This window comes from Camellia sinensis, chromosome 5, assembly GCF_055761805.1.
Source record: "Camellia sinensis isolate YWXY chromosome 5, ASM5576180v1, whole genome shotgun sequence".
NCBI classification, from domain to species: domain Eukaryota; kingdom Viridiplantae; phylum Streptophyta; class Magnoliopsida; order Ericales; family Theaceae; genus Camellia; species Camellia sinensis.
Window position 1 is genome coordinate 194,636,425 of NC_138965.1, and position 14,631 is coordinate 194,651,055.

At 32.5% G+C, this 14,631-nt stretch overlaps 1 pseudogene across 1 annotated transcript; it reads right to left on the minus strand.

The window, feature by feature from the left end:
• Window positions 1–9,122: 9,122 nt before the first annotated feature.
• On the minus strand, window positions 9,123–11,174 carry LOC114261690 (putative GTP diphosphokinase RSH3, chloroplastic; annotated as a pseudogene). Its single transcript, XR_014331223.1, has 4 exons — window positions 11,157–11,174; window positions 10,400–10,782; window positions 9,659–9,816; window positions 9,123–9,581 (listed from the first exon to the last, which is right to left on the minus strand). The product of XR_014331223.1 is annotated as a putative GTP diphosphokinase RSH3, chloroplastic (transcript).
• Window positions 11,175–14,631: the final 3,457 nt, after the last annotated feature.

Here is a 14,631-nt window from a genome sequence, read left to right on the forward strand (position 1 = left end):
TGAAAGATGAAAGTCAAATGATAAAAAGGTCGCCAGAGGAGGTAATCGGAGCAAGTACAGAGCTTCGAAGGTATAAAAATAGTGGAATCTAGAGAGCGAAAATTTGAGCACAAGAGAGGGAAATGCAAGAATGAGAAGTGAAGAGGCAGATAGAGAGTAAGAGTTTTGTCAAAAATTTGAAAATGCGGCAAACCATAATGACATGCCTTGGACGACGTCCCTATCAAGCGACGTGCGCAGAAGCTACTCGACCTGATGGCGCGTATCAAGTACAAATCAATGAGAGAAGGACGCGTGGCGGAAACGGTTGAGAAAACCGTGCGTGACAGCTCATGAGTAGATAAAACTCTTGGAGTTCTTAATTTAATGAAGCAAAAACCTCGGCTAGAGGAACGATCTCAGTTAAGATACTTAAAGAACTTGTGTCACGACCCAAACCCGCCCCTAAGGGTTTAGTATCGTAATCGGCCAGTAATCCGTGATTACCGAAGGCCGGCTTAACAGTAAAGACAGTAATACAGTATAAAGAGGCTGGCGAAAGCCAATCAGTAATAAAAAGATGTCCAATGAGCGGTGGAAACCTGAAATGGGAAAGACTTGTATAGACAAAACTACATTCATAACCATAAATATATATACATGACAGATACACATAACATCCAAGTTAGGGACCTAATCCCTTCACCATAACTATACAATCAAGTCTTATTCAGTTGGTACAAAATAGGGACAAAAGGGTGAATCTGAAGCACCCCAAAAAAAGCCTTAGCTTGAGCAGACTCGGAACCTCGAAGTGAGGCACAACGGTTGGCTGGAAAAAACATGAGCTTAACTTGACGCTTCTAACTTCGGTCCGGTGCCTGGCCACCTACACACATATATAAATTGTGAGCTAAAGCCCAGTGAATAACAACTGTGTAAAAGGGTTAAGAATGAATGACCTTTCAGTAATTAAAACCGTCATTTGCATCAGTAGATCAGTTATTCAATCAGTGGCTCATATTTCATGCCATATCAGTCATTTAGAAATCATAGCGATCATACGTGGTACATCCAATAGCAGAACAATACGGTAGGTCTTAATCAACCGAACAGTCAATTGATGGCCATCGAAACAGTAAACAGTATTGGTTCCAATCATTGGAACTAACAGAGATCTCTGTAACAGTAGCAATAACAGTAACAGTACAGTAACAGTAACAGTAATAGTAACACTAAGTTACTATGGATGCCACGAGTACAGTTCATAAAATAGGACAAACATTCATTCGGTAAACAATGTCACTTCAGAAAGCAGTACGGTCGATCGTTCAAAAAATAATTATAATTGAATATATCTTTATAACAATGTTACTCACAGATTACTGGGCTATAGGCAGGCTAATCAGCGTCCTCGGGTGCCAACCCTACACAGTTGCAGAACGAACACACACTAAATTACACATTCGGGATTAATAACTCAGCCCCTATCTTGACTTGGTGTGGTTCTATAACATTATCCTCATTAAGATGCTTTAAACATGGTCTAGGAATGCCTAAGATGGGATGAGGATGCAAAAATGCACTTAACAACATTTTTCGAAATTTGCTAAAAATAGGGGTCTCGCTCGAGCATGGCTTTCTCCGCTCGAGCGAGCTTACCGAACCAGAGAGGTCGCTCGAGCGGTCTGCAAAAATATGAAAAGTACTGGATGTTGAAATTCTCTGCTCGATGCTCGCTCGAGCGTGAGACACAGTTCCTCGCTCGAGCGTAGGTATCGTCGCTCGAGCGTGCGTCTGCACACACAAAAACTTGAGAGCTTGCAATTTACGCTCAAGCCAGCATTCCGTCGCTCGAGCGGAGTTCTGAACACAAAAGTGGTCGCTCGAGCGTGGAATCCTTCGCTCGAGCGTGGAAGCCAAAATCTGGGTTTTCCAGATTTGCTTCCAAAGCTCAAACCAAGAATCAAACATGCCAAAACTCATCCTTTTGGGCCAATTTTCTGGAAAACACTTAGAAACTCATAATACAACATGTTTTGAAGATCATTTCATAAAATCAAGCCCAAAGGTGTAACAATTGAACACAACTTTTAATGTAAACTTGAAGAACAATGTAAGAACATAACATGCATGAGCTCCTAAGAACTCTAATGCTCCAAAGCATGATCAAATGCAAGATTGAACTCAAAAACATGGTGAATTTCTAGAGTATAACCATAATATGGACATGCATGTGGAAATTCACATGAAAATGATCTCAAGATTCAATGATATGGACATGCATGCAAACATTGTTTCTCAATTCAACTCTTTAGACTATTTCTTAACTCTAATCACCAAATTTTCCATGAACCATGCACGTAACAACTTAATTTCACAATTAAGAGAATAAATTTCTTACCTTAAGTCTTGAATTCCAAGTGTGGTAGCTTAAACATGCAATTCTCCTTCAATTCCTCTAAATTTGCAAGCCAATCTCTAGATGAATCAATTTTTCCTCCAACACTCTCTCTCTCTCTCTCTCTCTCTCTCTCTCTCTCTCTCTCTCTCTCTCACGTTTTTGTCAAGAAGATGGATGAAGAGTGGAGTGCCAAACATATATGAATCAAGATTAAAATAAATGGTCTTGTAAGGCCCACTAATAGCAAATATGTAATTAACCTAGATTCAATTAATTTAGCACTATTTATTCTAATTTAATCATTCCAAATAGAATTTTAGTTAAACCTGCCATAAAATTCTATAAATCCTAATTAGCATGTAACACTAATCAATTTCTGAATTGGTCGCCGATAAGGCTTTCAATTCGCAGTTCGAAATTAAAACATGTACAGATCATTCAATAACAAACAGACAGAAATGTGTTTAAAACAACACACTCATGTAATCAATTTAGAATTTCATCTTAATCAATTACTTATCATGCTTAAACACAAATTAACTCTAATCAGAGGTAAGGGTTGTCACAACTTGGTTCTTGGTTCTTGATCCCTGATAAGAATAGACAGTTAAGTGCTAGGCACTTGAAGCCGACGAGTAATGATCTCGGTCGATGGGAAGGAATGGATTTTTGTCCGACATAATACATGAACTAGCGATGTAGGTTCCATCACCTTAGGTTGCCGAGGTAATAGAACCTAGGGGGCAAGTGGGGACATATTTTGTGAATGACAGCACGTGGCTAAGGTGATGCCGAAGTATCAGCCGAGGGACCACGTGGCCTGGTCATAATGCCAAGGTGATCTCGGCTAGTCCGAGGTTATCTGCAGGGACATTGGAATCCGGGATAAGCGGATAAGGGGCAAGAGTCCTATAATTGGGGAGGATCTCAGTCTGGATAAAGATAAAGCTCTTAGGGAGTTTATCCCTGTCTAACTGAGAGTCCAAGATGAGCATTGAGTCTGAATGCACAAGAGTGAGGCTTCTGCAGGGATCAGGATAGAGCTGGCTATAAAAACAAGGCACCCTCGTAGGTCTAAGGTATGCTTTTTAGGTTCTGTCTAGTGAGTTAAACACTATTGGTTATCTTTGAGAGATATTTGATTACTGACTTAATCATCGAAGTGCCCCCGAGTGGATGAACCACCGCTGGATTCTTATCTTTCTGTGACAGGTTGTTCGAGCTCTATCTATTCTGCCGGTGCTCTTTAACTGAGTTCTCTGTTTAGTTGTGTGGTCAGAAATTAACACCCACAGTATATATTATATATTTTTGTGACAAATATTATGTATTTTGTAACTCTACCAAGAAAAATATAATACTTATCACAAAAATATGCAACATGTACCACAAAAAAACATAACAAATGTGCATATGGTATGACAATTTTTGAGGGGAGTGTATTATAACATTACCTCGCTAATAATCTTTGTGTTTTGATCGTGTATCATTTTAATTTCTATAATTTTAATTAGCTTAATTTAATTCTAAATTTATGATTTTGTCTCAATTTATTCTTATTGATTATAATTATTAGTGTTATTTGATAGAAAATGCACACATGAACTATGTGTGTGATCATTTTTCTTTATAATTTTTTGATAAATATTATCAATTGGACTAAATTAATACAAAATCTAAAATTAAAAATTAAAATTGAGTTAATTAAAATTTTACAAACTAAGGCCAAGTTTGGCATATTGCAAAAAAGTCAAAAAGTCAAAAAGTTACACAAAAAGTTAAAAAGTTAACACTATTCACCAAAAGTCAACAATTACAGCTGCACAACTCTTAATCCTAATTTTTCCTTACAAATCAATTTTTACAATTTTTTATTACACATTTTTTCATAAAAGTCAAAAAATTAACCCAAACATTCATATTTTCTTTCTCAATTTTTTAGTCCAAAAAGACAAAAAGTGCACGTATTTAGGACACCCCAAACAACCCCTAAAATGACACAAAAACAAAATACAAAAACTGTAATTAGCTATACATTGGGGGTGTTTGTTTGGGCTTTTTTGAGTCAACTTATACCTTCTAGCTTTCGAAAAGCTATTTTGGACTGTTTAGTTAAACTTATTTGAAACAAACAACTTATTTTAACTCAAAAAAACTGATTCTGAGAAGTTGCTTATCCCTTACTTATGATTGTCAGCTTCTGGTGTGAACATATTAATTTACGTTTATACACTTAGATTTTTTTAAAAAAAAAAATAAAATAAAAAAAGATCCAAATAGACTATAGATTATTATTATTTTTTTTAAGAGAAATATAGACAAGTAGTGAATAACAAAAAATATAGACAAGTAGTGAATAACAAAAAATAAAAACTAATTAAAAAAGATACTTCACAACTTATTTAACAAACACTACTCAATAACTTAAATTTATAATTCAACAATTATACCAAATAGATTAACAATTTCTAATTAAAATTATAATTTATAATCTATTTTAACAAATGGAGTCATTAATGCGGCGGTGATAATTGTGACCCATTAGGACCACGGACGCAACGGCTGTACCTAGCAGTGGTTTTGCAAACAGCAGGTCTTTTAAGTGTTGCATACGATAGTTTGGGCATAATATGGCCGCCATCGTTACCGCTGCTGCCGCCGCCGCCGCCGCCGCCGCCTCCTATTGCTGAATGTGCCGTAGGTGTGGCGCTTCCATGCACGTCAACCTTGCGTTGTCCATCTACAACAAACCATATGATTGATTGACTGATTGAAATTGGACTAAACTTAGACGTAAAAGATAAAATTACAATGGAAAATGCATGAGACCCCCAGTGGGGGTACTGGGGGTCTCTTCCTATTAGCCCAAAAACTGTTTTTTTTTTTTTTTTTTTTTTTTTTTGATTTCAGCCATTACCAGCCCCCAACGTGGAGGTGGGGGTTGCTGGGGGTCTCCCTTGCTGGGGGTCTCCAGCAGGGCCCAATTACAATTTCGGTCCAACTATAAAAATGAAAATTTTAATTTATATTATATTGGTCCTATTTGGAAATAAGATTTTGGACTAAAATAGTTAACAGAAATAAAATATGCAAAAATAATTAATTAGATAAAATATCACATTTAAATTATAATTTTTTTTTTTCACAATTATGAAATTAGCTCTAAAAAAAATTAATTATCTTTTCAAGCACAATTTTTTTAATCAGGTTAAAATAACCAAAAAAAACTAAAAACAACTACAATAGTCAAACTTTTCAAACCAGCTCATTATAATATCATATATTTGGAGTTATAAAGTGAATTAAAAAAATGGCCATATATTTCAAAAGAGTGACGTTATCAAAAATTTTATACAGGATTTTTCACTTCAAAACAAAATATTATTGAAGAAGAATTTATTTATAATAATAATATCACATTATTTTTGTCAAGTTTTTGTATGAATTTTATATGTAAATAGAATTTTCTTTTTCGAAGTTATATTATTAACTTGCTAATTTATGAATATTACTATGATATTTATAGAAAGACTCCTCTTAAAATTTTAAAATTTCTTAGAAAAATTGCAAAAATAAATCTGAAGATTTGATATTTTTAACAAAATAAATTTTTAATTTTGTCATTTTAAACTATAGTCTTTTAATTTGTTTTCAATTTAAACTATTTACCTATTTTCGTTAAATAAAAATTGACCCCAAAAAGTGATATTTTAGTTGTTAAACTCAACAAAAAATAGTATTTTAGATATTTTTTATACACTTACATTGAATTTAATGATTAAATATTAATTTTTATCAAATTTACTTAACGAAAATAAATCGATGGTTCATGTTGAAAATAAATAATAAAAAAATTAAAGTTTAATAAAATTCAAAATTTATTTTGTTACAACAATCAAACTCTAAGTTTTTTTATTTATAATTTTTCAAAAAAAAATTATTCACCTTTTAATTCATGACTATACATACAATTTTACATATTATGTAACAACATCAATATATTAATAGATATTTTTTTAATTATATAAATTAATAAAATATTTTAAAATCACAATTTAATATCTTAATTATATAGTTCAAAAATTGCATGAAATTGATGTAGAACCCACCAGTGCGAATGGTTCATATATGAGACCGTCTATGAAAGGTCACTGCACACATATGATAGGGTAAGCAATATTCAAAATACTAAATTCATCTTTTTAATATCATTTTTAGATTTTGAAGGTGTCTAAGATTATTTAAAATATTTTTTTGAAAGTGTATAAAAAAATATAGAGATAATTTAACCAAAAAAAAAATGTACTTCTATAGGTAATGTCAAATAGTGCCTTATTATTCTGCTCCAAGTTAGCTACCTTAATTATCGGAGAAGTTTTCGATTGACACCACACCCGTGTACACCCAAGCAGGGATCATTGGAGGGGCAAAGACAAATAACTTTTTTTACCATATATAAAAACCAACATGTATGTATAATATGATATATAAACTATGCATATACATATTAAAAAAATTTAAATATTATAGAAGTAATCTCTAATGGGATAAAAAAAAATTGGGTAGAAAATAAAAGGAGAATATAAGATGGTAGAAGAATATGAGACCTATCTTTTATAATGGGAGACTATTTTATTTATAAAATAAGATATATATTTTAAAAGTATTAATGGTAAATATAATTTTTCACAGGAATAAAAACACCATGGCTACCATAGTGTTCTCTTAATTCGATCCCTCCACCAAGGCTCTTCTCTTCTCATGTAGGTCATGTGGGTATCAAGAGCGAGCCACAAAAAAATTATCTTGATAAGAAATAATTGAGATAAGTATTAAGAAAAATCACTGATATAAATTTACAACAGAGAGAGAGAACTTACAGCTAGTTAGTTTTCTTGCTGATGTTATTGGTTGGAGTATGATGAACATCAACAATATGAGCCAGAAGAAGAAGAAGACGCTATAAAATTTTGAAGAAGAGGCTTTGCCCAACATTTTGAGAGAGAGAGAGAGAGAGAGTAATTGGAGAGAAAAAAGAAGTGCCCAATGATTATGGTTGTAGAGTGAACTTTATATAGAATCATTTACTATACACACTATAGAAATAGATATAAATACGTATATATCTATTTTCACAAGTAGGAGAGCTACAAGACGAAAGTCTCAAGAACTTTGACAAATTCTGTAACGTGAAAAAGTGTAATGCTACGTATCATGAAATAAATATCATGAAAAACTTCATGAAACTAATCTAATGGTGAATGCATAACATACAATAAAACACTACAAACATTATAATCTAATCCAAGGGTGGAGAATCTTCATGAAAACTTTTCATGACATTGTTTTCATGATACCTAGCATTATTGCGTGAAAAATACTTGCAGGGTGTTAACGGAAAAACAAAAAAAGTCTATTTAAAACCAAAAAGGGAAGAAAATATATATATATATATATATATATATAAACATAAAAAAAAATCATAATTTAATTCTTATAACAAAATAAAATTTTAATTTTATCAATTTAAATCTTAATCTTTTATATATATATATACATATATATTAATCATTAAGCTCAACATTAAATAAGATTCAATTTTGTATATAAGATATACTGCATGGGACCTACCTCTACTAAAAAGGCATAAGGTAATTTATAATGTTTGTTTTGAGAAATAAATTAAAAATTAATTTTTTAATTTTTTGATTAATTATTTTTTAAAAAATATATAGAAATTAAAGAAATAATATGATTTAAAATAAATTTCAAATTAAAAACTAACTTTTAACTAAATCTCCAAAATAGGCCTAAATAACGATCGAAGTTTATTCTACTCCAAATCAATTTATGCAAGCATCATGAACTGCCTAAATAACCATCGAAGTTTATTATACTCCAAATCAATTTATGCGAGCATCGTTGAATCTATTGACCCAAGAATATTAAAGGTTATGGAAACCAAAGTACCGTAGAAGTTGAGTCAAAGTACCGTAGAAGTTGAGTCAAGGTGATATGATATGACCAAGTCAATTATTGGGCCATCTTTCGATAAAAGAAGTTAGATTAAAGTAAGGAACAAAACTAAAGTAACCTAGCCAAATTAAAGGTAGAATTAACCCCAAAACTAGTTCCATTAAAGTAGCCAAATTAACCCCAAAACTAGTAAAGAACAAAACTAATAAAGCTTCCTTGAACATCTAAAACTAGAATTAATCATCCAAAACTAATCATCTAAATTAACCCCAAATTAAAGGTAGAATTAACCCCAAAACTAGTTCGACTAAAGTAAAGAACAAAACTAAAAACAAACCTTGTCATTTTCCATCACAATGACAAGGACAGGCCCATCAGAGACACAATCTATACTATATATTAAGTAAAAAAAAAAAATTTAACCCCAAATCTTGTAAGAGTTCCAATCTTTCAATCTAAATTTCTTGATTTTTTTATTTAAAAAAAAAAAAACCTTAACATTTATTAACTTCTCCCAACCCCCAAGTTTTACCATCATAATAACACTTTAATACATTAAGAACAAGCATAAAAATAATTCTTTGAAATCCAACACATATAAATTCTTTGAAAAGTCCCAACACATATGATTATTATCCTTCATAATAATACTTTAATACATTAAAAACAAACATAAAAAAAAAATTCTTGAAAAGTCCAACACATATGATTATTATCAAAATATTAAACTTTAATATAATATAATATAAAAAAAGACATTTAATTTCTTGAAAAGTCTAATACATATGATTATTATCAAAATATTAAACTTTAATATAATATATAAAATAAAATAACAAAGGCATTAAAAAAAAACATTTAAAAATTACAATTTACATTTAAACACAATCTATGCATAGCACGGGTGATATACTAGTTCACTTTATAGGAATATGAGCAATCTTCAGAATGAGAAGGGAATGTGCAGGGTGGTCGTTTGATGGAGTCTGTGTAGCAAATTATTGATCGATCCTTGGTCATCGTCTCACACTGCCACGTGACAACCCAACGGGCCCACTCAACCATTTGAAGCACAAAGGAACAGTGTTTACAATCACCTTCCTTGTATCTCCAATGCGCTGCAAATCCAAACTCTGCTTGTAAATGCATGTCTTTCATTCGAATCTGAACTTCAAGTGGAACCATGCCCTCACCCATCACTACAGTGTGTAGAGATTGGTATCTACAAATTAAGATCAAATTTAGAAGCAAAATAATCACATACGCGTTTACGTGTTCTCTGAGATATATATAACATACCCATTAAACTTGGGTTGATTTATGTAGTCCTGAACTTTCCGGGTACTGCGGACCACAACTGGTGAACAACTCTCAATGCCTTGTGACAATCTTCTTCTTTCTCAACAATCAATCGTAGACCGTGAATATCATGAATTTCATCCATGGTCAGTTTCTTTCTGCACAAGATCAAATGCTATTATCTCCTCAATCAATTTAACTAATTTAGAAAATGCCACGACAAAAGGATTAATGATATGCACCAAAATTTCCAAAAGAAAAATGCCTTAGACCCCCAGCTGGGGGTGCTGGGGGTCTTCTCCTATTGGCCCAAAAAACTGTTTTTTTTTTTTTTTTTTTTTTTTTTTTTGATTTTCGGCCATTACCAGCCCCCCACGTAGAGGTGGGGGTGCTGGGGGTCTCTCCTGCTGGGGGTCTCCAGCAGGACCGATTTCCAAAATTCACCACAAAATCAACACAACCATAATGAGGTAATAATGCCACTTTTGTTAACTATAGCAGTGGTTGTTGTTGTTTCTTCTTTTTTCTTCTTCTTCTTCTTCTTCTTCTTCTTCTTCAATTATTATTATTATTAGATCCCAGCCTCATTGAATTATTTCGGCAGTCAGACAACTGAAAGCAACCACTTATGTCTGTCACATTATTCACTCAATAGAGAGCCCCACTAAATGTTTTTCAGCAACTTTCTTTGAAGATGTGCGTGCATTTGTGCTTGGAGAGACAGAGAGAGAGAGTAAGTACTTCATCATTTTGACATAGATGCTATACAAGCTTTTGTGCCTCCCTGATAGATCATGGTAAGAAATGGCTGCATCCTCGAGAACTTGCTCTGGTTTCTCTACAGCTGAAGCAACCATTGCCTCGTCAAAGGACTTCATAAGGTTGGAGGAGAGGTCTTTGTGCTCATCTGGGTAGAGATATTTGAAGCATAGGTTTTCAAGTTTCTCTTTCCAACTAGAGATCCCTAACCGATTGGCCAAAGGAGCAAAGATTTCCAATGTTTCTTTAGCAAATCTTTGTTGCTTGACCAAAGGTAATGCATCTAGTGTCATCATATTATGCAATCGATCAGCCAGCTTTATGTGGCTTGGTTGAATTGAATTGATGGGGAATTTTATGAAACCCTAAGTTATGAATTATGTATGTACAGAATAAATCATGAATTGGTAAACCCTTTAAAGAAGGAATGTGAGGGAAAGGAAGTGGAAAAGGTGTGAGAATTTGGAATCAAAACAGTTATTATATACAAGGGTCTGGCTTTGGCGGACTGGACTGTACTGTTGGACCCGTTGGGGGTTCACTACGAGTCCCTTTTTGAAAATCTTAATCGTTCAATATTTAGAACTCGTCGAGTACTATATTCTAGTAAAAAATCATGTTGATCGGATATCGATAACTATGTGATCAAATCAGTTTTGTAAAAAAAAATAGACGGTGAATAAATTAACGGTTGATAAAAAAACTATTTTGATCACATAGTTATCGATATCCGATCAACGTGATTTTTCACAGACATATTGTACTCAACGAGTTCTACACATTGACGGATCAGATTTTCAAAACGGAACCCGTAATGAGCCCCACGAACCCAACAATACAGTCTTTTTATTTAAGATTTTTTTAAAAGAAATTATAACATTATTTTAATTATAACTTATAAATTCTTTAATTATATCTCATATTTGGTTATAAATTCATTAGTTATATCTCATATTGTATTTAGTTATAATAATTTTATTTATTTTTTAATTACGACTCAAAAAGTATAAAATTATATCATTTTCTTATTATAAATATGGGTGCAACTCGGGCGAGCTCAACCCAAGCAACCCGTGCCCAGCCCGAGTTTTTTTAGGGCTTGGGCAACAATATCTTGTAATCTGGACGGGCCTGGGCAAATTTTTGATGCTCGAATTGTAATTCGGGCGGGGCCTGGACAGAGTCAGTGGCTAACCCGAGTAACCCGAACTCGAATTGTATTTAATATATTATATAAATTATATAATATATGTATAAAATAAATTAAATAGCTGGCCCTTCATTTTATTTTATTTTTTTGGTTGGTCTTTGGCCCTTGAATTAGCATCTTTTATTTGGACCATCAAATTAAAACTAAATAAAAAAACCCTACCTCATCTGTTCTTTCTTCCCTCTCTTTAAGACTCTTGTGGCTGGGATGATATTTAAGGTTGTTGTATGGACTAATGAATTTATGTATATAATGAAGCACTGTTTGTTGTATGGAAAAATTCAGAAGCTGTTTCTTGCCTCGTGAAATTCGGGCAATTCGGGCTAACTCGAGTTCGAATTATGAAGCTTGGTCCGGGCATGGGCAGCCATGCTCGGGTTGATGGTCAGGCTTGGGCGGGCTTGGGCACTGCCAAATATAATTCGGGCTGGGCTTGGGTAAACCTCCAACCCGCTTGAACCTGCCCGAGTTGCACCCCTAATTATAAAGCATATAGGATCCTAATTAAAAAATAAAAATACATATAATATACATTTTTTAAAAGATGTGTACATAATATTTCCCTTTTTCTCTTTTCTGAGACAGAAGGTAGGAGTGGGCGCGGGTCGGTTACGACAACGGAACCTTCAATCCACCATCCGCCCGCCAGCTTGGCGGATTGGAGAAAATCAATCCGCATCTGTCCGCCAATTCGGTAGATAGGGATTGAGCGGATTGGCGGTTTGGCGAATAGATGGGAATCGGTTTGGCGGTTTAAAATTTTATAAATTTTCAACATAATTCAACTTGTGCACTTCCTCAAAAAAAAAAAAGACAAGAAGAAAATATTACAGTTAATGATTTTAAAAAATATTACAATCACTGCATGCCTCATCCAAAGTAAGAAAGTTTGAAACTTTAGAATATCACAATCACTGCATGCCTCATCCACATACTACAATCACAGCATGTCTCATCCACATTAAGTACTACAATCTGTGGTTCTTAAAATATAAAAACAATTCAGACCACCAAAGCCATGAACAGAGCAGTAGTAGAGATTGTATGTCTCTGTATTGTTACATCTATATCTGTTTTTGAAAACAAAAACCAACTAACATATATCATATTTTCTATTTATTATTTTTAGAGATAGATTTAAAAACAAAAAAATATAAATAAATAATACGTTTATTTTTTTTAATTCAAAAAAGATATTCAAGTTGAAAATTTTTTTTCAACATAATATTTAAATTTTTTTTAATTGAAAACACAAACAGAATATTTAAACAAACTGAAAACACAAAGTCTTATAAATTACTAAGGGTGTTCGCGGTTTGGTGATTCAGTTGCGGCCAAAGGAATCTCAAATCTGCCATCCGTCCGCCAGATTGACGAATTGGAGAAAATCAATCCGCAACCATCCGCTCGTCATCACGCATCCGTCCAAAACACGACGGATCGGTTCGGTTCGATCAATTTTGACGGATCGATATATCCGTTACTCACCCCTGACAGAAGAAAAGAGTCGCTAATTCATCACCAGCCAGCTCCAAAATGCTGTTACGCAGCATACATATAAGAAATTGCTTATAAAAATTGCATACATATATAAATTGCATACACCAAACTTGCATACGTATAAAAAAAAATTGCTTATATCGAGAATGTGTTATTTTATTAATTTTTAAAATTTTTGGATAAAATATAAGTTAAAAAAATTAGGGACGAATTATACTAACAGCCTCTATAATTTGAGATTTATGTCACTTTGGTCTTTAATTTTTCAATTGTAACATATTTGATTTTGAATTTTGAATCTTATTCCAAATAAAGACAATTGAAAATACCATTGCTCAATTTCAAGAAAGTCATCAATTTAATAAAATACAAACTAATTTGACAAAAATAAATGTCAAAAAAAATATTTTTCAATTTTAAAAATAATTTCTACCCACTAAAGATAAAATTATGTAAAATAGATAAATTTTTTAGACATTAATTTTTTTCCCAAATTAAAATGTTCTATATTTTTTTATTATTATTAATTATGTGAATCTGTGGTCCTAAACCAATTCAATTCGTGTTTAAATAGATTGGTTTGGATTGGTTTTAGATATAAACGGATTGGATTTGTTCCAATTTTTTAGAAACCGTAGATAATGGATTGATCTTAGTTTTATCCCAATTCAAACTAATTCAGATCATGCTCACCTCTATATAAATTGATCCTAACACCCCGCTATCAAAACAAAAAAAAACAAAAAAATCTAACTAAAATTAATCTTAGATCTTTTTTTTTTTGTTTTAAAGACATAACATAAAACAACTAATTTTGATCTTTCGTTTTGAAAGTCGGATTATTCCCGTCGCTAGTTTCTGCTATTCTCTACCAGCTGTGGGAATCAAATTTTGCTCACCATAAGTACTCATACTTGGATTTTATGTATTTATTTATTTTCTTTGCATGGTCTATTGGACCTCATGATCTATAATTTCAAATTAATGCTCTTTCTTTTATCCTTCTTTTTTTTTTTTTTTTTTTTTTGGGTTGTTGTTGTTGTCTTTACACTAATTTATTGCTCATGATCTCGGGGAAAAGATATGGTAATGGGTATGGTTTTTTTTTTTAAGAGAAACCAGGATGAGATATGGGTAATTCATTCATTTTTATCACAAACTTAACCATGGGAATTTTTATTTATTTATTTTTTTTTAGTGGTGATACTACATATATCAATTAATGTACCAACTAATGTACTAACATATGTTATGACATTACTACTGACCTCACCATTATACAAATTACAAATACTCAAAACCTCTAAAATTATGTCACATTATCAGTTAGTACACTAATTGGTATATCAATTGGTGTATACAACATTTTTTTTTTCCCTGTTAAGATTAAAAGTACACACAAAAAAACAAAAAACAAAAACAAAAACAAAACAAAACAAAACAAAAGAACAACGGGCAATGTTTCCCAGTCAAATTGCATGGAGAGAGCATTTCACTTAAAAAT